Source organism: Chamaea fasciata, unplaced genomic scaffold (genome assembly GCF_029207755.1).
Source record: "Chamaea fasciata isolate MVZ Bird 193981 ecotype frontalis unplaced genomic scaffold, bChaFas1.0.hap1 SCAF_2, whole genome shotgun sequence".
NCBI classification, from domain to species: domain Eukaryota; kingdom Metazoa; phylum Chordata; class Aves; order Passeriformes; family Sylviidae; genus Chamaea; species Chamaea fasciata.
This window is the reverse complement of record NW_027094087.1, coordinates 113,905,865-113,930,192: the sequence shown is the minus strand read 5'-3', so window position 1 is coordinate 113,930,192 and position 24,328 is coordinate 113,905,865. Positions and strand designations below refer to the sequence as shown.

The following is a 24,328-nucleotide window of genomic DNA, read 5'->3' as shown; positions in this document are numbered from 1 at the left end:
CTGACTCCTAAGAGAAAAGCAGCAGCATTAATCCATTCCTATCTTACTCTGAAGCTGAAAGAAATGATGGCTAACCTTCTCTTACTCCATTTTTCAAGGAAGTTAAGAGAGCAGTGCAGAAAGGATAAAAGGGTTTTCTGTTGCTATTTCTAATGCTCCTATTTCTAAACAAAAAAGAAGCTCGACAGTGAAAATTAAACTGTTATGTTTACTTAAAATTAAACTTTAAAATTACAATTATAAATAAGCAATAATAATAATTTCCACTCAGACTGTAATATTCATCTGGTCTCTCTGCTATATTTTACTTACATTTTTTCCTTCTGTCTCCCTAAGATCATTTGCTGGAAGGCCTGGATTTGTCTAGGGATGCAGAATTCAGAGCACTCTATGCCAGCCATGTAAAAGTCGAAATATCCAGTCCTGCAACCCCAGTTCCTACCCAAGCTGCTGGGCCGTCTTCTGCATCTTCAGTGCCTTTCCCAAACGAGCATCACTGTCTCAGACTGGCAAGATCAACCTGTCCTCTGGCCAGGCTGGAATTTACACAACTGCTGTCAGCCACTTCCTTGATTTTCGGATGGCTACAGCGAGGTGAGGTGAATCCTACCCTCCCTAAAGCCATTTTTCAGCCTCATCCCTTAGAACTGACTTCTCTGCATGGGAGAAGGAAGAGGCCAGGTTCGGGTTTCTTCAGGCTCTTCATTTCAAGAGGGTGATGAATTGCTTTGCTGAAATGAAGCCCTGGAGGTGCCTACAAAAGCCGGTGCCCGCGGCGGTGTCAGGATGTTGACACACATATTGGTGACAGATGATTTGGCTCGTCTTGGTTGCAGGAGATACACAGACTGCTACAGAATGTTTGCTATAAATGCATAAAAATACCAGAGAACTTATAAATGCAGCGAAGGAACGAAGAGCACCAGCCCAAATTCCTTCCCAGCTTCACATTCTGGGCAAAATGTAATGAAATTTAAGGAAAGGCACAAGGTATCGACCAGGACTAAACTAGATCTTGATTTGATATTAAATCCTTATCTTATCTTAATGTGGTAATAAAACCTTTATTTTTTTTCCTTTTCCAAACCTGTTTTCAATACAAATTTTTGCACAAGCCTGTGTAAAAAAAACCAAAACCCTTCTATATGTCTTTGAAGAGCCAACAGTCAGAACAATCAATGGAACAGCAAAAGAAGTTCTTTAGAGAAATGATGGAGAACCTCTCCCATGACTACTTTGCAAGTCCTGCAGATCAGCTACTTTTCCCAAGCAGATTTTTCAGCTTAGTCTCAGTGCATGTCGCAATGCAACATCTTTATGTTACTTTAGTAGTTAATCCTTTGTGTATAATTTGTGAACTCTGTAGAGAGCAGTCCGTTTCATAAACAGAATTGTAAACCACCAGGTTTAAATTTATTGCAGGGTTTATTCAGAACTGACAAAGCCTCCTTAGAAAACGGAATTTTGCTAAGAAGCCTTTCCTTCTGCATAACTGCAAGACTACCTTCTGTATAAAACCCTTTTCTACTTACACAGAAAAATATAAACCATAAAATCGTTCGATTGCCATCTTTTTCTTGTTTAGTTTACAGAAAGAGATACACTGTGCAATTTTCTAAATCCCTGCAGGTGCATTTAAATGCATTAAAATCACACACTGCATGCATTACAACTATTAAGTATAAAAATATAAGTGATTTGTTGAAAGATTTTTTTTTTTCAGTCAAACCAGGTCAAATATACCATGTATATCCGTACTTGAGAAGCTAAAAATAAAGCAATCAACTCAATGCAAAAATTATGGAAGCTGGAAGCCTACGTGCCTTAAAAATCAGAAGAAATCACTCAGATTTCAAAACATCTTGTTGTAAGTCATCTACAGGGCAGCAAAAGCTGCTCCTCCTACGCCAAAGTTCCCAGAACCAGAAAAATGAAACTACCTGGACAGCTGATAAATCAATGCATGTTTTAACAGCATAATAGTAGAAAAAAAAAAAAGGAAACAAATCCTTACCGACCACTTGTAGCGGACAATAAAAAGCAGGAGGAAAAGATGCTACTTCAGCAGGCAATGCATTTGGGATGATGGGAGAGAAACCAAGAAACCCTCCCTGACCCACTCACACCTGCACAGCCACAGCCAGGGCTGTGACCTGCTCTGCTCTCCTTGGGGCAGGAGCTGAGCTCTGGCCACAGGTAGCATTCCCAATCCTCAATTCCCAGACCCCGCAGCTCCAACGCCTTCGCGCAGCACCCCAAATCACTCTCCCGCCGCGGCCGGGGCGAGCTCAATCAGGGCTTCCCTCCTGCTGCCGTGGCTTTGTGAGGTGAAAAGAAAACAAGTCTGTTTCATTAGGGACCTCCTGGAGGAAGATCAGAACCTGGGTGTCGGAGCGGAGCTGATTGAAACCACATTTGAGGCGGTATTTGCTGCACTGGTCTCGCCGTGCTCATCATCCCCTACCAGCCAGCCTTGCCCTCCCCAATCAGCAGCTAATTAGGTGTGTGGGGGTCCCAGCTACAGACCAATTCAGGAGGCCTGAAACACAACTGAAGGCAGTGTTTGTTGGGCAGGAGCAGCACCTGGAAGAAGCAGCAGCTTTGGAATATCCCACCAATGCTGCTGAGTGGAGGAGCACAGCATCTTCCCCAAAGGCTGGAAGCAACACTGCTGCCAAGACCCTTTAACAAGCACCTGGGTGTTGTATCATGTGTCAAATATTAAAATTAATCAACATAGAAGGCCTCAAAGCAAAACCAAACCCTCACCTGTGCACAGCAACCACTCCCCAACCCAACTGTGGTCAGCCAGGGTTGTGTGGCTACAGCTCGAGGCCCTGGGGTTTCAACCATCCCCTACCAAAGCTGGTTGTATCCCCAGCTAAAATGAAAACATCTGTTTATTGTTTTTTTTATTTCTTTGGGCAGACGATTAATATTTATGTGATGCATTATCAAACAAAAAATAACTATGTATTTTGTTCCTGGAATAATGTTTTTTTTTTTTTTCCTGTTGGACTGAAGCTGTGCCAAGGAGGGATTGCAGCTGATGCAAGCAGCGTGCAAGGACGATCCACTTAACCATGGCAGCTTTCTAAATGAAAAAAGGGGTATTTCTGAACGGAGGTAAATGCAGGGAAATAAATGCTGTGGTGGAATCTCACACTCCACGCAAGGAAAAGTGCCACCCAAGGCAGCAGGAGATCCCCCTGCCACAGCAGTGCGGGAAAAGCAGGCGTGCTGCAAATCCATTCATGCTTATCTTAGATCAAGTCTCATTTTTTGCTCTCAAACAACACAAAATATACCTCGCTTCACACGTTTTACTTTTGATACATGGCTGATTAGTGAGGATGTGCACCGTGTCCACAGCAGAACAAACTCTTTGGGTTTTATTGTGAAATTGCTGTTCCTTGAATTCAATTAACCCCTCCAGATTATACCCAGACCACTAAATATAAATAGAAGAGGTTAAAATGCAGTTTAAATATAACAGATATGGCCACAACTCCATATTTAGATATACCCTTTAATTTTTTTCCTATTGCCTGCTTTTTACTTACATTTAAATTTAGCGAAGTAATTTTAGACTGCCAGTTTTCTACCTACACTAGTTAACTATGCTGTGGAGGAAATATATTAGATCAGATACCACTATCTTCCAAAACGACAAATTGATACAAATTTTTTGGACTCAAACCTTCGGCCAGAAAGACAAAATGCTTGATTTGCCTGGGAAACCTGCGTGTCAAAAAGGGCACGGCCAGAACCACCCTGGGAAGTAAAAAATATTCCAGTGGCTGTGAGAGAGCGGCCAGTCGTGGGTATAATGAAAACCAGTGCGGTGTTATCGCACAAAAGGTAATTCTTCCAACCCAAGGCAAACAACATTATAATTCAGGCTGAAAATATCTTTGCCCCAATGTGAACTTCTTTTTTTTTTTTTCCCTTCAACAAAAACATTTTAGATCAACTGTATAGGAAAAGTGCCATAGAAAGCACACACTAATCCCTGGCATCCCTTCCCAGCTGCACAGAAAACCAGTGGGCAGCTTTAGGCACTCAGGGATAAGCCTGCCCCGCTGACCTCAGCTGATATGGATCAGGCCCAAAGGGCCCTTTCCCACCTTACCCCCTGTCAACAACTTCCACCCCGAGTTGGGGACACAGATTTCCACAGAGCTGCTCACATGATTCAAAGGAGTACAGTTTGCCCTTACGGCTGCCTTTTCCTGAAAAAAAAAAAAAAAACCACCAAAAAAATGACTATTCACTTAAAAGAAAATGGCAAGCTTCCTGATAGTGGAACAAAAAAAAAAAAACAATGCAATGGGTATTCAAGGGAAAGGGTTTGTTCCGACCCATTTTAAATTATTTTGTTGCTACCTGCTTCTTTCGTAAATGGAGAGGAAAGGAAATGTAACGTGTCGTGTTTCGGGGCTACCAGATGCCATCAGCACCGCAAAAGCCTCTCCTGTTTTTTGATCCTCACTGGAGGAGGAACTGCTGTGTTGAGGGATCACAGCGAAGCCCTCAAAATTAAACACTCTGCAGAGGGAGAGCAGTGCCATGAGCCTCACGCTGTGACAGAAAAGCACCGGGGGTTTGGAGAAAGCGCAGTGGGAAAAGGATCTGCCTCATCAGCAGCCAGGTATTCTGCTCATGGGGTGCTGTTCAAACCAACGGGACTTGCCACAGCCTTCCCAGTGTTTTGTGTTTGTTTACACAGCCCTGTGCATGTACAAAAAAACAAACTTCCCACAGCAGAGCAGGTAGCAAAGACACTTTCACAGGGCGGGTTCTTAGGCAGAATTGTCATTTGAACCGCGACAACAGCGGGATCCAAACTGGTGTTCCAGAGGGAAAAGAACAAACAAACCAGCATCCTTGTGATGAGAGACACAGCTCCCAAGTCTGGAACAATCTGGGATTTAAGCTCATGGCTGCCATCACTGTGAGTCCTCACTGGATTCAAATACCCAGATTTCTTCACTGCCTTAGAAAGAGGTCAAATTCATTTAAAAGAAAGTGAGAGAAGCCCACGGGTGCTACTGCTTAAAAACCATCAGAAGGAGAGCATGCATAATATGTACATGTCCATTAGAATCTATCTCTAACAACCAAATGCTACAGAAATGACAATCCAAAGGGAGTAACACCTCAGGAGCAAAAAGTCCGACTAATCACACCTAGGACTTATCCTGACAGATCATTTATAAAATTCCTGTAACATGTAATTCTATCCAGTACTATATGATTTGTTTAACTTTGGGACTAAATTGTGGGAGGTGGGACAGATGCTGTTCAAAGCTCTAAACCCTGAAATGTTTTTGGATCTGGTAGGGTTTTTTTTTCTTGCTAACTTTTTCAAAGAATTTGCCATTGTTTGCCCACATACGCATATGAAAGAGAAAATAAGGACTGATATTGCTATTCCAATGTACCATATCTCTGTTTTTATAAATGCCCTTTAAGAAACTGATCAAGCAATCAACATTGTCCCGTACGAGGTATGGCTTGGTCTGTTTATGCCTTTACTTATTTACTTTTAATTGGGAAACTATAAAATAATCTATTTCTCTCCTTGATCTTCCTATGAGCTCAGGTGTGCCTGAAATCACATACCTGATATATGGATCCCAACAAAAGTTTACATTTCGTACCCCAGTGAGAAGCTGTCTTTGCCTGCTTCACTTGTTTCAGTGGAACCAGGGAAGCGCTCAAAGGGTTAAACCAAAGGAATGTGACATTTCTCCATGTGCAGTTCATAGACCTATCCTGGTTTTCCTAATGGACTCAAAATTACATGGGCAGAGCGGGGCAGAATGTAATTTCCAAACTCTTACTCCAGAACAGAGTTAATTCACAGAACGACACTTAGAATACAAATAAAAAAAAATAATTAAAAAAAACTCCATTAAAGAACGAGCCATTTCCTCGCACCGTGGGCTCTCAGCAAAGGCAGCAATGAATGGAAGTTTATGTTAGCCAGAACTTGCAACTCCCGCTTTTGTAAATACAATTACGTGCACTCCGAACTCCTCAGCGAAGTCATCTGGCCACCAAAACAGCCCCGCACATCCCTGACTCTGTAAAGTACCAAACCCAACCACGACTCCCCTCAGCCTCGCAGGTAATTGAAGGTTCTCCTCCGCGCAAGAGCCGCCCAGATTTTGAAAGCCATTAGTTAATTGAATGATGAATTGCTGAAAGAATTACAAAGGCACCAACGCTGCTATTACGATCCGGAGGCGGGGGAGAGAAAGTGATGGCGAGGGGGGAACGCGATATCATTTCTGCCCGAAAAGCCAGCAGCCAGCCCGAAGCCCCAAACAGCTTTTAATCCTTCAAAACTTATAGAAACTCGGGCAGGGTTCGCGCAGAGGATGCGCGGCCGCAGAGCCCTCGGGGCTGCCACGCTCCAGCCGCCCACGGCCCGCGGCCAGGGGACACCCGGCGGGTCCCTGTCCCCGGCTGGTCACTCTCCTGGCTGGTCACTCGCCCGGCTGGTCACTCGCCTCATCGGTCACTCGTCCGGCCGGTCCCTCGCCCATCTCCCCTCCGGCTCCCGCCCCGACGGCCGGCGCTCCGCTCGCCGCGCCCGCCCCATCGCAGCCCCGAAGGCAAAGCACTTACCGGGCTGGGGCTGGGGTCACTCCGGGCTCCTGGGGAGGGGGGACGGGGCGGGACGGGACGGGACGGGGGAAAGCAGCGGCCGCCAGCGGCGGGAGCTCGGGAGGGAGTGAGGGAGCGGGCAGGGGACGGCGGCGTTGCCGACTGCGGTGAGTCACTTCAGTCGGGACGGGCTCAGCCCATCGCGCTGGCCCCCGGCTCCGGGCGCCTCTTCCTCTCTCTCTCCAATCGCCGAGCTCGGCCGCCGCCGCCGCTCCCGGCGCTGCCCCGGCTCCCCCGCCGCCGTCGGGGCGGCTCCGCGCCCGGGGCGCTCCGGGACCCCCGCCCCCGGTGCCCGCGTCCTCCCCCGGCCGCGCTGAGGCGGCGGGAGGGGCCGGGCGGAGCTGGAGGTGAGCGGGACCCGGAGGGGGGGAGGACGCGGAGCTCGGCGGGGCCCGGCGCGGCCGCTTCGCCCCCAGGCGCGGGGAACCGGAGCGCGTTTGAAGGGGCGAGAACAAGCGCGCCGTTGTGGCGGGGACCCGACGTGAATCCCCTAAACGAGGTGGCAGCGGGAGGAACAACGGGATGCTCGGGAATAAAAGGGGAGCGGGGGGAGGAGGGAAGCAGAGGAGGCTGGTCCGGCCCGAAGCTACAACCCCATCTCCCAGGGGTGATGGAGAGGGGACGGTGCCATTGGCACTCACCTCGCAGGGAGAAAACCCAGGGGAGAAGCGGGCTGTGCGCCCCGTCTTGTCCCTTGTCCCTGTCCCGTCCCGCGGTCCCGGGGTTCCTTACCGGGGCTCCTCTTGTCCCCGCCGCCGCCTGGCCCCGACCTTCCCCGGGCACGCCTCGGCCCCCGCCGCACCGCCGGGCATCGCCCGCCGCTCTCCGCCAGCGGTCAGCGCCCCGCACCGCCGTCCGCAGCAGAAAACCCCGGTAGTCCCTTAATCAAAAACAATAATTAAAAAAAAAATTTATATATATAAAAAAAAATTAAAAGCGTCTCGGTTTTTAAAGCGGGGCTACATAATGTATTAATTGGTTGCTATTAGCATGCAGTTTTATTGAGCGTAGCACACAGAAGTCTGATTGTAAGCGAGGAGTGTTTTCAATGAAAGTGGAGTTATTTTAGCTGCAGACATGTTTACATTTCTGTGGTTTAGTCTATAACTTTCTCTTTTTCTTGCTTCAGAATTCTGCTCCATGAAGCAAAGCCCTTAGCTCCCAGACATTCCAAAAAGTCTGCCAAAATAATAGGGGAAGAAAAAAAAAAAAAAAAAAAGGGAGAAGGAATTAAAAAAAACACACAGAGACCCCCAAGTCTGGGTCAGGCTCAGGGCTGGGTATGGGCAAGAGCGAGTATACCCCCTCCTCACTCTCCCTCTCCAGTTAAAAAGCCTTCAGGGCTCCATTTCCTGTTTTTAAGGAAAAAATAAAGCGGGTCTAGGACTGATTTTAGACACTGCCTAGACCAGGGCTGGTGGGTGCCGAGGACCTTTAACTCTCTCGATGCCAAAGGAGTGCCTGATACCGCCCATCCAGGCAGCCACACACCTCCCTCCCTTGGAGCAGCCCCAGCAGAAAGATGGGCTTTTTACCCCAGTGTGTGGGGTTTTTTTGGGTGACGAAGAACCCAAACGTCCCAAGTGACCATCTAGTGCCTGAATGAGCAGAGTGCAGAGATAAAACACCCCAAAAGTGGCACCAAGAGCCCTCTGCTACTGGAGCACCCACCTATGGAGATCTCGTGGAGAGCCTGTCCCTTCTCAGAGTTGGGGACAGTGTTGTCACCCACCCCTCCTTCCCCACAGCCTCCCCGGGTGTGGATGGGCAGCATCACTCGTGTGGCCCTCAGCGAGTGGGCGTGAAAACAAACCCGAGCTTCTGGACAGCTTAAATCCGCAGCTTTGGAAAATCAAAAGGGAGCAGCTCGGCTAAAATTAGGAACACGCAGTAGTGAATGAAGCACGAAAGCTGTGGACGCCTCCCCACAAAACTCCCGAGTCAAGTTTTCCACTCCAGGGCTTGGTGTAGGGTGTGATAGGAATAGAAAACAGGAGTGTTGAGAATAAAGCACCCCTGTAATGAAGGGTTGTGTCCCCAGGGAAGGGACGAGGAGAGGTGGCAGGACAGAAGATGCTGATGCAGTGCCAGGAGCCAGACGGGGCACCCTGTCCCAGTCCTGCCCCTCTGCCCTGGGAGGCAAAATCCTTGGATCTGCAAGCAGCAATGCAAAGCCAGCCTCAGGTGAGGCAGGGAGGAAAATCCACAATGGTGTTTCTTGGCCCCCTGACCCTCGTCATTTGCCTCCCAACCTCATCCGAAGCATTTTTATGTGTGTGTCCCCTCCCCAGACTTTTTATTTTTACACACCAGATGACTCCTGTATATTTGGACCTCTCGCTTTTGAAGAAGCCAGAAAGCATTATGATTTCCCAATGCTTAAAAAAGAAAACACCTTTCCCCCAAGATGTTTTATATTAATTTAAGTATCGGTTCCTGGTTCATGTCAGCCCCTTTCACAATGAAATGTCCTGCGTGGGCTGTCACACCTGCTAAATATAATCCTCTCATTCTTTTGATATTCTGCAAAGGGCCTTTAAAGGTTCACATCCTCCAGTCTGGAGGTTTAATTGCTTCATCTCGGATTTTTAAGAAGCCTTATAAATTTCTGATTTTTGGTGGATTTCAAAGGAGCAGGGGGAGGGATGGAATGGGGTTGCGAGGGCGATGCTGAGAGCGCTGCACTGACACTGCAGGTCTTGTAAAAGCTCTGACCCTCCAGCCCGTCCCACAGCCTCCGCTCTTTGGGGCAGACAACTTGAGCTGGTTTTATGAGTTACCAATGAGTTAAATATGAAAATAGTAGCCTACTTCGCTATGGTAAATGCTCACCAGGGAGGAAATCATAGATTCAGTTTTATAGAAGGTAATGGAGTGAGATTACCCACACTAATGTACTTAACTCTTCAGAGAACATAAATCCAGCAGGAGACAGCCCCAGAACCAGTTGATCCCTGAAACAAACTGCAGCCAGCAGCAGCTTCATCCTTACGAGGTGCTGGTGGCACCAGGTTGGCCCAGTGGAGCTGTGGTTACAAACTCCTGCCCGAGAGGAGTGTGGTGGTTACAGACTCCAACAAGGACATTCCTGGGGCTAGAAAATGCCTGGCAGGATGGGAACAGGAGGGCAGGAAAGCTGAAGGGTGGAACTCCTGCAACCCCAGTCTTTGCACACTGCACACAGCAGCTCTCGGTAACGCCATGGCCTTGAGTTCTCTGGAAGTGTGATGCGTAATTCCTGTTAAATGAGATAAAACAGCAGAGAGAGGGATGCTGAGCATGCTGACAGCTTCGTGCTACACCCAGATGTGGCTGCAGGAACGGTACTCATGGCAGGGCTCCCAAAATGCTGTGTTTTCATGGAGGAGCTGCAGCAGAGCCAGGAGAGGTCGTATCCATCTCCATCTCCTGCATCCCCTTCAGAGTTCAGGCACTCCCAGGTGCAGGGGACAGGCTGGCAGCCCCACCAGTGGCCAGCACAGAGAACAGCTGAGCTGCTGGGCTCCGACATGGAAAGCTGCCCCACATTGTCACTCCTCCGTGCCCAAAAAGCCCAATCTTCTGACCTTCCAAGCCCTACCTGTGTGGCTAAATTATTCAGCCAATAATTCAGTGTGAACACGAGGTAGGAAAGGGGGGAAGGGTCAGCTAGGTGGGAGACTGGAGCATCCCTTGCTGTGCCACCTTCCTGCCAGCATCCCCAGCTCACAGCCAGTTCACAGCCAGTTGCTCTGTCACAGCAGTTGTCCCCAAAGCTGACCCCGATGTCCTGTGCAGGGAAAAGATCCACCCCAAAGGCTCATTTCCTGGAGCTTTCTCTCAGGAGGAAGGAGGACATTTCAGAGCAGGTGGGTCTTGGAGCGCTGCCTCTTGCTCAGGAGTGTGGTGGGGAAAGAAAAAAATGTGGTCATGTCATTTTCCATCTCCTCAAACACAGTTGTCAGAATGCGAAACAAGTGATAAAAATTAACAAATTGTCACATCTGGATCAAGGAAAAAATATCCCATAACCAGCGTTTTCCCCATTTGTCCTCCAGTGCAGTGGGCCTATGAGAATATATTTACAAAGTGGCACAGCCTCAGGTAATTTTGAGTCTTAATGGCAGAACTGGGGACTGAAGCACTTAAAGGATGCAAAACTTGCTTTGGTTTTAGGCTGCTGCTGTGTTCACCACTAAACCACGTCCCCAAGTGCCACATCCACGTGGTTTTGCAGATTTCCACGGACAGCAATTCCACCGCTTGCCTGGACAGTTCCAGTGCTTTGACCACCTTTTCAGTGAAGAAATTTTTCTTTATATCACCCTAAGCTTCCAGTGGGGCAACCTGAGGCTGTTTCCTCTTGTTCTGTCATTGTCACCTGGGAGAAAAGACCAAGCCCCACCTGGCAACAACCTGTGAGGTGGTTTTAGAGAGCAATGTGGTCCTCCCTGAGCCTCCTTTCCCCAGGTTAAACAACCAATTCATTTAAAAAAAAGAAGAAAAAACAACTGAAAAAAAGAAGGATATTAAGGCAAACTTCATAGCCTTAATCATTGTAGTTATTATCAATGAAATGGGATGTATGAATTATATTTATATCTTTTGATAGGGAACAACAGGAGCAGAGCACATATTATTTTATTTTTTTCCCCACTGGCGAAATGCAATTCCAGCACCTGATTTTCTCATTAGAATCAGAAAGGATTAACATTTTACCTATGAAAATACCATTTAGGATGAACAAGTCAGGCAACAAGAAGGGGACACCTTTATAAATATTACCTCTCACAGGTGTGGGTGACATTCACTAATAAAGGTTCCCTTATGTAAAAATGACATTTTATTCAGGAGAAATAGGCAGTTATATAGACACAACCTGTTGCCTGGATATGAACAGGAAACTCCTTTTCAAGGAGCAGAAATTGTGGCTTTTTACGGCACACATGGATTTGTTTTAGTGACAGACTGGACACCTCAATATCATTTTGGCAATCTCTGAAAAGACTCTGGTGTCCCCCCTATGAGAGAACCACTTTTAATTAGGGCAGGAAAGATCATTTCTATCTAAAAGCTCTAAAGTGGCACAAGAAAGGATTTCATTTGGAATTTACCTGAGTAAGTACCTGGTTAGATAATGTGGTTGGGCGAAGGGGATATTGATCACCAGCATATTCAGCATCAGATTATTCAGGACTGATGTTTCAATTTCAAACAATTCACAGTCTTTCCCAAGAAATGGGCTAAAAGGAAAGTGAGATAATTTGTTTATTTTCATTTTTAGGTTTGTTTTTTCTTTTCTGCTTACACTGATAGCTGAGTTCAAAAAACAACATGTTGGCAGGGAAGATCCAAGGAACACTTGAAACTCCCATGAATTCAGGAGGGGTTTTGTGAGGCTACAAGAAATGATGGAAAAAAATTTAAAAATGCCAAAAATCTGATCTGAGTGATTGGAGAGCTGGGATGCTTGCCTGAATCCTTCCTAAATATCTTGAATCTCCAAAATAAGGTGAAACTCTCCACTTTTTTCCCCTGTCTTTTGATAAATAAGTCCCAAAAGAGACAAAGCTGAGTAGCAGTCCAAAGGCAAACTGGAAAAATGGTGAAATAAACTGCAAATTTCTGTGACCAGAACTAAACTCCTCAGTCATTTTCACTTTGGGCTTGGGGGATAGAATTTGTGCTTCTTCCTATTTTAACCAAAACATTTCTCCTTCCTCTCTCCAAAGGGGCATTTCTTGGCATCACTGCTGAGATTCAAGGGATAACTCACCCAGTAAATCAATACAGAAAGGCTGAGTGGAGCATCTTTGTAAGAACTGCAAAGTTCTCCAGCCACATGGCGAAAATTAAAAATAAGAAAGCTAAAGGTTCAAGAAGTATTTAAAAAAAAAAAAAAAAAAAAAAGGAAGTAAAAGTTAGGGTAGAAGGCAAAATGTCATAATTTTAAAAATATTTACTGGTGAATAATAGAGCCAGTACATCAAAATCAGCTGTGTCAGAATGGGTGTTTGAACATAAAAAATAGCTGATGAATAATGGATGAGGACAAGCCTGACCAAAACCAAAATGTTTACACTTCAACAGAAAGCAATTAATAAGTGTAAATACACAAAGTCACTTGCTCATTATTTTCTTATATATTTACATTTTTGCATTCCCTTGGATTCCTTGGCACATGGTGATCCCTGAGGAGGCCATAGCTCAATGCAAATGTAATCCCATGGAGAATTAATATCCAGATAAGCATCATTTTTATGGGATTTAAACTTGTGAACTATCATCTCTCTATTCTTTACATTAGTCTGCTGCTCTGCTTTCTCTATTTGCCATGGTACCTGGAAAAAACTTAAATTTTGCCTTCAGGTCCACGGAATTGGTGTTGTTCACACACTGGTGCCTGTAGTGCTGTAAATCCAGCTTTGTTAACAGGTCTTCGTGAGCACACAGCTCTAAGAAAGGTGATATTTCTCTATATTAATCATTTCTCAGCTGTTCCCGTAGATAATCCCACAGTTTTACCTTTATTTGGCTAATTCTCACAAGTTTTCCACAGCATTTCTTCATTGCCTGTGTCATGCAACAGAGAAGTTACAGTCAGAGGCAGAAAACCAGCCTCCCCCAGACCTGAAGCTTCAAAAATCTCCGTGATTCACGAGCGGGAGAAACTTGATTTTCCACAGCTGCAACTCCACGCACACCAAGGCAGTCCCAGACACACAAAAACACACGTTTGTTTGCACACCTACCTCGTGGCAGCAAGTCACAGGGATGCCCAGAAAATGCCATTTGTGTGTCTGCAGGCAGGGCAGAGCTGTCGGTGCTGGGCTGTGCAGGTGCCTGTGCACAGAGAGCTCTGTGCTGGCTGGGCAGGAAGGGAGAGGCGGCTGCAGAAGGTGACTCAGCTGAGGATGTGACACTGAATCACCCTCGGGATGAGCCACCCCTGCTTCCAGCTGCTGAATCAACACCCTAAAAGCAGAGGGTGGCAGCTCTTTAGGTGAGAGGGGACAGAGGTACTGTGGCTGATCTTCTCAGGCAGCACCTGGGTGTTCCCGTGGCTGCCTGGCTGGTGGCACGTGTCCTGCGTGTCCCCAGTCTCAGCCACCATCAGTTTTAACAGCTGGATGTGGCACTCGGTGCTCGTGACAAGGTGGGCATCAGGCACAGCTTGGACTCAAGATCTTGAAGGGCTTTTCCAGCCTTAATCATTCTCTGTTTCACATTTCTTTCAGAGCTGATGAGAAATGAAGATGTTTCATTCAGGACAGCCCTTTGGACTGGATTAAGTGAAGTCTATTTGTTCTGTCACAGATTAAAAAGTTACATGCTGAACCCCACTGTTTTTTGATTCAAAGCCCCAGGAAACTCGGGATTATCCCACAAAGAAATGTGGTTTCCCTGGTTTTGTATCTGAGTGCTTGAACTAACCAAAGAACACTGAAAGATGCTTGTAGGTCAAGACAGGACCAGCCTCACATGCACCATTTATTGCAAAAAGCAAATTATTCAAAACACATCTCACCCTGAAATCTGTTTCTGACACTGTGGTTTATAGAGCAAAATAAAATTATAGAATCACAGAAGGGTTTGGGTTGGAAGGGACCCTAAAGATCATCCTGTTCCACCCTCTGCCATGGTCAGGGACACCTTCCACTGTCCCAGGCTGCTCCAAGCCCCAATGTCCAACCTGGCCTTGGGCACTGCCAGGGATCCAGGGGCAGCCACAGCAAATCTGGGCACCCTGTGCCAGGGCTTGCCCAACCTCCCAAGGAACAATTTCTTCCAATATCTGACCCAAATTTCTCCTCTTTCAGTTTGAACCCATTCCCCCTTGTCCTGTCACTCCAGTTCCTGATGAATTGTCCCTCTCCAGCTTCCCTGTAGCCCCTTCAGACCCTGGAAGTTCCTCTGAGGTCTCCACACAACTTTCTCCAGGCTGACCAGCCCCAGCACTTCCATCCTGTCTCCACAGGGGAGCTGCTCCTCATCAACCCCTTATCAACCTCATGGCCTCCTCTGGACTTGCCCCAACATTTCCATGGCCTTCAAAACATGAGAATAGGTTGCTCAAACCAAGACCTGATTTATTTTGTTCAACTGCACACATAGCAGAGCTGGACATGTGACATGGCTCCTGGAGGATGATGGATTCCGAAAGCCACGATGGTTTTGCAGGAAGGCTGAAGGAAGACTTTTAGGTGATCCTGCTCATACATGTTTGGTGATGCTCATGGGTGGGATCAAGATCTTCCACATTCTTGAAAATACCAAGAGGAATGCCTAGAAAGGGGCAGCAGATGATGCTCAGACAGCAACACAAAACAACTGTAAGAAATCTTTGCTGCCATTCAGCAGAATAGATTATGATAATTGGTCCCATCTGGCTTAAAGATTTAGGAGATCAATACATTCTTGGATAGGCACTCTGTGAAATAGCTGTCAGTGGTGATGTGAGGGTTGCAAACACTCACCTCAGCCCCATGTCAAAATTCTGACCTGATTTACAGCTCAGAAAATACCTATTTTAGTGAAATGAATCCTTGCTGTTAGATTGGACTCAGTGATCTCGGAGGTCTTTTCCAACCTAACTGATGGTGTGATTCTGTGAGGCAGAAGGAGGAAAACCACTTCCTGTGATCAGTTTAGCTACCAGGACGAGAGAACTTTTTTTCCTTAAATTTTACTTAAATGTAAAAAAAAACCCTTTTATTTTAATTTTACTTAAATAAAGTAGAAATATTTCACAAATAATTGTAAATATAATAATTACAAATGGAATTACAAATATTTCACAATCACCAAGAGAAGGTTGAATGGGACTCTGAGCAACCTGTGATAGTGGAAGGTGTCCCTGCCTGTGGCAGGGGAGTTGGAACAAGATGACCTTTAAGGTCCCTTCCAACTCAAGCCATTTTGGTATTCTGTGATCAAATGATCACCCAGTCTGCTGTCATCATTTGGAATTTCAAGGAGAGCCCCGTTTTGGTCAGGCAGCTTTTTGGTTTCAGTTCCTTTTATCAAATTTAAGAAAATATTTGCACCGTTATTTCAACCCTTTCAAAGTTTACCATAGCAAAAAAATTGGGCCAAACGTGTTGAAAAGTTTGCTCAAGTAGGTGGATGTGTTTTTTTGATGGAAAGAACAGTTGGTTCTGCATGGGAATTTTTAGCAGGCACTGTATGCTTCCCTTCAGAAAGGAGTGAAAGTGTTTCTGTTTTTCCAACCAATCTGCCGTTAGCACAAAAGCAGGCAGAAGGACGTGTTCTCAGTGGGACAATAGCCATTTTCTGCAGAGCAAAAGGAAAACATAAAGTGTGGTGTTAGAACAGGAGAGATGAAAAGATAAGATTAAAAAAAAAAAGAACTAAAAAAGAAAAGTGAAAGGAAATTTGCACAACTGTTTCTGGGCTCAAACAAGAGCTTTTGCTGTAGAAAAAGCGTGTGCAAACTGCTGCAAATCCCAGGACAAGGTGGTGGAATTGCCAGCATGGGAAAGCCTTGCTTTTTTTTTGCTTCTAGTGCACAAAAGCATCTTTCTGTGGAAACGAGCCCTCTCTGATCTTTTTCATTCTCTTGACGCAGAAATAAAACAACTTAAGAGTCAAATAAAAAGCTGGGAACAGAACAAGCAGTCTGAAACTATATCACACCAGATAAAATTCCCTGGAATTATCTGTGAATTCATTGAAACTGTATTTTATGTTTTGCTTCGAGACAACTGCTTTGTTGAGGAGGTAATGTATAGATTAAGACAGGACACTTAAACTCCAAAGTCCCCTTGGAGAGTTCTTTCTGGTATAAATCTGCTCTCCTTTAACTTGCATTATAAACAAACTCCATGATATGCACCTGGTTCTGGCAGGGTCTCCATTATTTCGCTCCCAAAAGCAGCTTTATAAAGAGAACACACTGCATTTCAACAGCAATATAAATAATGTTGCAGTTGGGGATCTCTTGCGCCGCTTTCATTTTTCTTTCTTCCCTTTTCATCTGAACTGAACCACACCTCTCTAAAAATACTCACTTTCTTAATGAAAACCATATTTTTGGGCATTTTTTTTTTCTTCCCCCCGCGTGTGCATGACCTGTTGAAATGCCTGCACAATCTTTAATGTCAGATTCAGACGACACATGTCTTATGAAAAAGTCTGGGACTCAGCTCTCGGCGGGGCCTCCCAGATCTGTCCCACGTTTTTATGAGAAAGAGGGACAAAACCTTCTGGTTTTGGCATTTTATATTGGAGTCTGCTTTAAGCTAGGCAAGAGAAAAAAAAAAAAAAGAAAGAAGGAAAAAAAATAGCAACGTAGAGTCTAGACAGAAGAGATTGGGTTGAAATCTGGAAGCTATTCAGTGAGGCTACGGCACATGGCAGCTTGACTGCAGAAAGAGATCACATTACGCTGCCTAATTACACATGAAAAATGTACACATCACTTTTCTTAAATGCTTGGAAAAATAGATGTTCAGATGGCAACTGCGAGCCAGTAACTGAGCCAGTCGTACATAGCTGGAACGCCTCACAAATGGCATTTCTAAAGCCTGCATTTTTTATTTTTAATTTTTTTTTTTTTTACAATGTAATTATTGTGTGTGTTCATAAAACAACTTCTAAAAGAGGCTTTCTAAATTTAGCAGGCGGTTGTGCTGCGGGAGCATGAAAGGTGAAAATCCAGCATGTAAGCAGGAGGAACAAGGGCCTAATCCTGACTCCTCATGAACCATTTCAGCCAGGTTTCCTCGGAAGTTTAGGTTGATCCAAACCCAAAACAGGCTCATCTGCTGGGAGCAAATGGTGTGGGGTTTAGACCTCCAATGGGAACATCCCATGCAAGCAAAGACAAGCAGACATTGCTGGGTATTTGCAGCACCTATGGCCCTGAGGTTGTGTGTTTATATCCTGCCTAGGAAATGTTTAAAAGAGAAGTTTCTCCTTGCTCGTGGGCAAAGGAGAGGGGGAGAAAAATGATCTCATTTAGTGTGTTGTTTGAGCATGGAGCTCTCCTGTCATCGCCTCCTTCTGACCTCGTGGCTCAGGGCTGATGGCTCCTGTTCTACCCCACTCCTGCCATGCCCCTGCCAGTGATGGGTTAAAAGAACCCAGAGATAAGTTTGATGGAGTTATGCTTTTGTTTCCATTTGCTTGGATGGCATCTGCTCTTCTTTTTTAGCTTAAACACAAATGCTCAAAGATGGCATACAAATAAGACTTGCACTAGATTGTCTCCAGAGGTCCCTTCAACTCTTAAGTACTCTGTGACTCTGTGATTTTGTGATTTTGTGATTCTGTGACTGCTCCAAGGGAGAAAACAATTTTCCAAGCTATTTCCAAAGATTTGCCATTTCAATCCTGCTAACGAGACCCGTGGAAGTGGATTTTCCAGGGGGAAACGTCAATATGTCCATCTGCCTCCCAGACTTCACTTTTCCTAGAAGACTCATCAGGGCAAGCTCCTCCAAGAGCAGAAGTGCCCAATCCTGCCCTCAGTGACAGTCTGGGTGAGCACAGAGCAAAAAACAATCCCAAAGCCCCTCTCTGGTAGCCAGGCTCTCCATGTGACTACTCCCTCAGAGTGCCTTTGAGTCCTCCCCTCCTGGAGCCAGAGGCCAGTCAGACCTTGGCTGAACTGTTAATCCTTCCAGACAAAGAGGAAAGAACATCTTGTAAAGTTTTGTTGCTGTTGTTATTGTTAAAACGGACTAAGCACGGAGCAACTGGCCAAGCTATCTGGCAAAAGTGACCCGCAGAAAAGTCTTTCAGAAGAAAAAAGAAAAAAAAAGATCTTTTTTGGATATGGGACTAAGTTTTCCCAGTTCAGGGGGAAGAACTGTACTAATCCAGCCACTTCCAGTTGGAATATGGGTCGTTGTGCTGATTATTTCATCACCATGCTCTGCAGGGCCTTTCCTCAGCTTCTCCCTTTTAGGGCTGGAGAAAGAAAAAAAGGTGCTGTGCTGTTTGCACACCCTGGGCCTGCTGGAGTCCTGCATGAGAAATATCAGTCACACAAGAAGTCGGCAGGGGCAGAATTTGGGTTGGAAACCACTCTGATCTTGCCAGGGACAGGAGGGAAGGATGGGGGCTCTGTCAGACCCTCCAGGGATCCAGGTTTGCCATGGACAAGCTGGGATGCAGGTAAAGGTGACAGCCACGACCACATGAAGGCCATTCCCCTTTAGAACAGGCAGGAACCATTGTGGGCAAGGGCTTCCTTCCCGTGTTAAGCCTCTGCAGAGGTTTGGAAGGAATAGATGGACAGGCCCAGCCTGGCCTCTGCTCCTCCGGGTATTTCCCCGCGGTGTGTTTCGTGTCCCGCTGCGGTCGGAGGCAGCAGCACCAAACTCTGAGAGTCCTTCAGCAAAGCAAGGCCTCCTCTTCCAGAAGGGTCAGCCTTGGGTGTAATTTATGAGGGTTGTGGTAGCCCTGCTACCCTCTGGCTGCTTGTGATGAATTTTAAATCAAGCAAGTATTTTGTGCTCGCTGGCGAAGGCGGGGGGGAGGAATGATCGCAGGAAACAAATCGCTTCCTCTGGTCATTCCTCTCGCCGCAGCCACGCTATTTTTAACAAATCTTATTAAAAATTATACAACCCTGTGTTTTCTGGAATCTGTTTTGTTGGACGAGTACAAAACAAACCGAGACGGGAAAAATGCACCATTTGGAGCAGCTCCTTTTGCTGCAACTGATTTAGCAAAACAAGCCACGGGGGAAGGCAAATGACTTTCTAGAGCAGCTTCCTGCGGCCATCCCTCCCTCTCCATGTGGAAGAGAGGAATATTTTACCAGCTGCATCACTTCATGCAATAGTAAATTATTCTAAGTGTTCTGGTCACCACAAAATACACTGCCTTGGAGGTTATTCCCATTATCAGAGTTATTTGTTTAATTTCTTGCTGCAGCTAGCTTTAAACAGCGTCTTTTTCCAAAAATATCGTCCAGCCCATGGGTGTCTCCTTAGCAGAAGGGGCTGAAACTGAAAACAGACCCTCCAGATTTGGGCATTTCCTAGGTCAGGGTCAGCTGGGACAAGATTTTGATGGAGGGAAATTCTTCTTACAAATAACTTTCAAAATTCCTGGTCTTTAGTGAGTGTTTGCTGCGTTACCATCTAGAAATTATTAATAAATTTGGAATTCTTATGGGCAAAGGTAAAAAATGGCTTTGTCTGCAGCTGTGTCTGGTGGCAAGAGGTGAGGCTGACAATTAGATAATCTTAATATCTAATTAAGATTAATTCACTCAGGTGTCTCACCCTCACTGCACTGGTACCATTCCTCACTCACGAAGACTGAATTTTGTACTGAGATTTTGTATAAAGGCAGAGGACATCAGAGTTGCAAACAAATGTAGATTTGGGCCCTGACCATTCCAAATATTTACATGCCTAACTTGAAATTATTTCAACAGGGTTTAGGTGCCAAAAGACCTTGATGAAGCTTTTTCTGGATCATAAATGCAACTACAAGGTCACATTATCACAGGCAAAGTATTGCTATTTACCATGATATCCTTGGCACAAGAAAAGGGATCTTCTTTTCAATTTGGTGTCCCCACCCACAACATTTTTGTCTCCATTTGTCAAAGCACACTTTAGTGAGTTTGGCCTGGAGGAATCTCCTTAAAAGTTTGGGGCAAGGGGCAGGAAATTTTCTATATTTCATCTCTTATGCCTTATCACTTGTGATAAGAGCAATGATGTTCATTATGATGGTGGGTTAAGTACTTGCCCTACTCATTTGGTTTAGGCTTCAAAAGAATTGTTAACAAGCATGTCTATTACTGATCTGGATCAGATATAATTATTAATTATATAATTAATTAATTATATGATCAAAAGGTTCTATATTCTTTGAGATCCACCAGCATGTATCTTGTTGTGTTCCTCCTGTTAACCCTAAAATGAACGTCTTAAACCAGATATTTTGTGAGATCTTAGACAAATGTCACTGTAAAAATAGATGTATTTATTTATAAATATTTTATTAGATAATAGAATAGCTTCAACCTCTTGATAATGGAAATGTTTAAAACACCGTGCTCTCACATCTCTAAGGAAGTACCTCAGAAACTTCACCATGACACCTGAACATTTTCAGCCCTAGGTAACAAATCTAAAGTAGAAGTTGTCTCATATTTCTCTCCCTGTAGGAATCACAGGTCGTGTGGCTTTTATTGGTTAGGGCTGATTTATTTTTATTTTAGGGATCAGAGGATGAAGACACCTTAGATATATTTGTGTATCTGTATACCTGTATTTGTTTATAGATAGATATATTTGTACATTTGTATATCTGTATTTTATCCAGAATGTTTTTCCATTGGTTCCCTTTCCTACAGATCATTCCAGGAGATTTGTACCTCAGTGTGAACCAGGTTATTCCTCTCTCAGAGATGTTTGCAATTTACAGTGACTTCAAGCTGTAACAAAGCTGGTAATTTTTTTAGGATATCAAGCTTAATTATCATCCTTGTTGCTTTCAGGTCACATCCTCAGGGAGTGACCTCTTCCAGGAGGTTGCTCCAACACCTGTGACAGTAGCAAACAGGGATCTGTCCTGCACTGGTGGTCAGTGATTCCCTGGAACTGTGCCTACAGACTGCAAGCCCCTGGATCTGAGGTTAGCGCCATGAATTAATCCTGAAGGAAATCCTGGAGGTCTTAAAATAAATAGCTCCTGTATGAAGACTTTCCCAAAATCTGATATGCATCTAATGGTGAGAGGCACAACATCTGCTGGGAGAGACCCATCTAAAGAATAAGGAAATTCCTGAATCCAGATGATCTCAAGCCTGGACTGAGCTTAAATAGAACTCCTGGCCAGTGAGGGTGTTTTGGGCAACTGCAGCCTCTCTGTTGACAAGGTCCTGACACTGGCCTAACTGCGGGTTGGAGGAAAAGAAATGACAAAAATCCAATCAAACATAAAAACAAGAAAACGACAGAAGATACAGCACCCTACAGAGCTTCAAGCATGAGGCAGAAGGGAAAAGTGGTGAGCATTTCAACAGGAAAACTGGTTTGATCTCCACCTAAAGGCTTGTTCAGGAGACCTGAGGGTTAGGAAGGAGCACTGGCCTTTGCAGAGGCCAAAGAGTGACAGCCCAGAGCAGAGGGATCCACACTGCTCGTGGCACAAAGCCCACCAGAGTGAGGGAGCAGATCATCAGCCAAAGGGAGAACAGCAGCAGCAGCCTCAGGACCTAAATCCCCTTGGCTGGGAAAGCTGCCTGCTACCAGCAAAGTCCAAGGAAAGGTCAGTGCCTGAGGTCACTGGCAATTTTGGAATGACAGAAAACCCCGCTTAACTCTTTGTAGGCTGTTGCCACCAAAATTTCTCATAAGAAAATCCTCTTTTTCCTAATGCCACCCGTGCAATTTGGGATAAAATTTCCCACCTGCCCAGAGGAGCACAGGTTCACAGTGAGCAGAGCATAGCCCTACTCAAATTCTTGTCCCATTATTCCTCCAGCCCCAAAACAAGGAACAAATTTTGGTACTATTTACTGGAATCAACTTTTTTTTTGCATTTGGGATGTCCCAAGAGGGCTCCACACCTCACAGATGGAGTCCCTAACAGGATGCAGCAAAGGTAAACAGACAGAAGATGAGGAATAGCTTATTTAGCTGAAGCTGAAGAAGGGCTGTAGGTCAGGAGGAAAGGTCACACAAGCTGGAATACAGCCAGGACACCAAAGGTAGACCTTTAAAACTTGAGGGGGGAAACCCCAAACCTTTAAAACCTGAGGGGAAAAACCCCAAACCTTTAAGAGCTTCACTGGGAGTCATGAACACACTCAGTTTCTCTTTTCTCCCTGCCCTGTGGCAACTCCACAGCCAAAGAAAAGAAAGTGGGGACTTCTGAATTGCTGTGGAACATGATCCAAACTGCCCAGACCCCTGCAGGATTCCATTTGTGCATCCCCCCATGAGAGGTGACAGCACTGAGGTGTGAGGCAAGCTGGGGGTTCAACACAAACAGGGTCTTTTTCATGAATCCTTTCCAAAATCTCCATATGGATATGCCCTGAAGGAACACACAATTTCTCCCTGGCAGTGGCTACTTATAAAAGCCTGATACGTTTAATTCTGGAAGGAAGGTGTCTTTTGGTTCAATAAAATAAAATAAAAACAGCCCACCTCAAAATCCTAGTTCCAACTGTGGGAACCCTGTTAAAAAGTGTCACTGTATTAAGTTGTGCAGTTGGGTTTCCTTCTAATTCCTGTGTTCTTTTGTCACAATTTAAAATCAGGACAAGAATGTTTCTCAAGCCAGCATTGTGCTGACATTCGACGATTCCGGGTATACGTCCTCGGAATTTTTATAAAGTGCAATTCTTAAATATTATTTTTCCAAAATACGGCCCAGAGGACCCATCTGGCTGATCAAACAGCCCTTGGAGCTGCAGTAAATGCTCACACAGCATTTCTCCAAACAGGGCCTCGTATGAAAACGAAAACACCACAGGGGCACCGTGAAACACCAGTTAGCACCTTTATAAAACCCTGCTCCCGAGGTTAACTGCACTACAGCCCTGGCAGATCACAGAGCTGCGAGTCTTGTACGAGCACAGGGTGGAATTGTGTTAATTTGTCTCAGAGGGTGCAATTGCAATGGTCCTTTCTTGTCTTCAGAGGAATCCGGCTCGGAGACGGTGCACGCCAGGAGAGTTTTTACGGGAACCTGCTTCTGCAGGGGGGGTGCTCTTGCTTTCACACAGCTGCTCTTACACCCTTCAATCTGCACCAGTCTGTCTGAAGAGGAAATACAAAGGTCTGCACTGAAATTTAATGTAGACCTCTCTGTGATCAAGTGATCCAAGTGATGTTTCGTCCTTACGCTGCGCCGGGTCTTTGGCACGGGGAGATGCCTTTGCCTGTTTGGGAAAAGACAAGGCAAACAGTAAAAAGGGCTGAAATCCATGCTGCTTCCTTCCTCTCTCGTGTTTTCTTTTGCCAGCTACACAATATTCTCTCAGAGAAATCTGCAAGCCATCAAGTGCAGCAGGGAGCGTTCGCTGGGAGCTGAGCCGTGCGCTCGGCGCGACCCGGTCCCCAGCGGGGCTGGGACCCCCCTGCAGGGCTGCACACACAGAGAGCTGCTGCAGGACAGGTTAACACAACACTCAGACTGATCCAGCAGCTTGAGGCTGTCAAAAGGTGTGATCGCGCTCCCAGACCTGCTCTGGAATGGGGCCTCAATGGTGTTTTGGAGGGTAAGATTCTTTTTTGTCCTGAAAGCAGGACAGCCGTGAGTGCTGGAGCCCAGAAACCAGCCCTGTCCTGAGCTGGTCCCACAGCCTGGGCAGCAGGAAAGGGATTGGGATTGTGCCCCTGTGCCCTGCTCAGGTGAGACCCCACCTGTGGGCCCAGCACAGGGAGGACGTGGAGCTGCTGGAGAGAGCCCAGAGGAGGCTCCAGGATGAGCAGAGGGATGGAGCAGCTCTGCTGGGAGGAAAGGCTGGCACAGCTGGGATTGTTCAGCCTGGACAGGAGAAGCTTTGGGCTGAGCTCAGGGTGGCCTTGCAGGGCCTGAAGGAGCTGACAAGAAAGATGGAAAGAGGATTTTTACAAGGGATGGAGGGACAGGACAAGGGGGTATGAGAGAAAGAGAGTAGGATTAGATTAAATATTAAGAAGAAATTCAATACTATGAAGGTGGGCAGGCC

At 45.8% G+C, this 24,328-nt stretch overlaps 1 protein-coding gene and 1 long non-coding RNA gene across 4 annotated transcripts in view; both read right to left on the bottom strand.

Moving 5' to 3' along the window:
* ERG (ETS transcription factor ERG) overlaps positions 1 to 7,542 on the bottom strand; it is a 143,050-nt gene extending 135,508 nt beyond the window's left edge. Inside the window, exon 1 of one of the 3 annotated variants that reach the window (XM_066177156.1) lies at positions 7,408 to 7,542. The gene's annotated coding sequence lies outside the window, so the exon portion shown is untranslated. Of the gene's footprint in view, positions 1 to 6,636; positions 6,945 to 7,407 lie in introns of those variants that run through there. The other 2 variants (XM_066177158.1, XM_066177155.1) reach the window with 2 other exon arrangements.
* On the bottom strand, positions 189 to 2,378 carry LOC136286142 (uncharacterized). The gene is made up of 2 exons (XR_010719789.1): positions 2,015 to 2,378; positions 189 to 865 (listed from the first exon to the last, which is right to left on the bottom strand). It is a non-coding gene; the product is annotated as an uncharacterized lncRNA (long non-coding RNA).
* Positions 7,543 to 24,328: the final 16,786 nt, after the last annotated feature.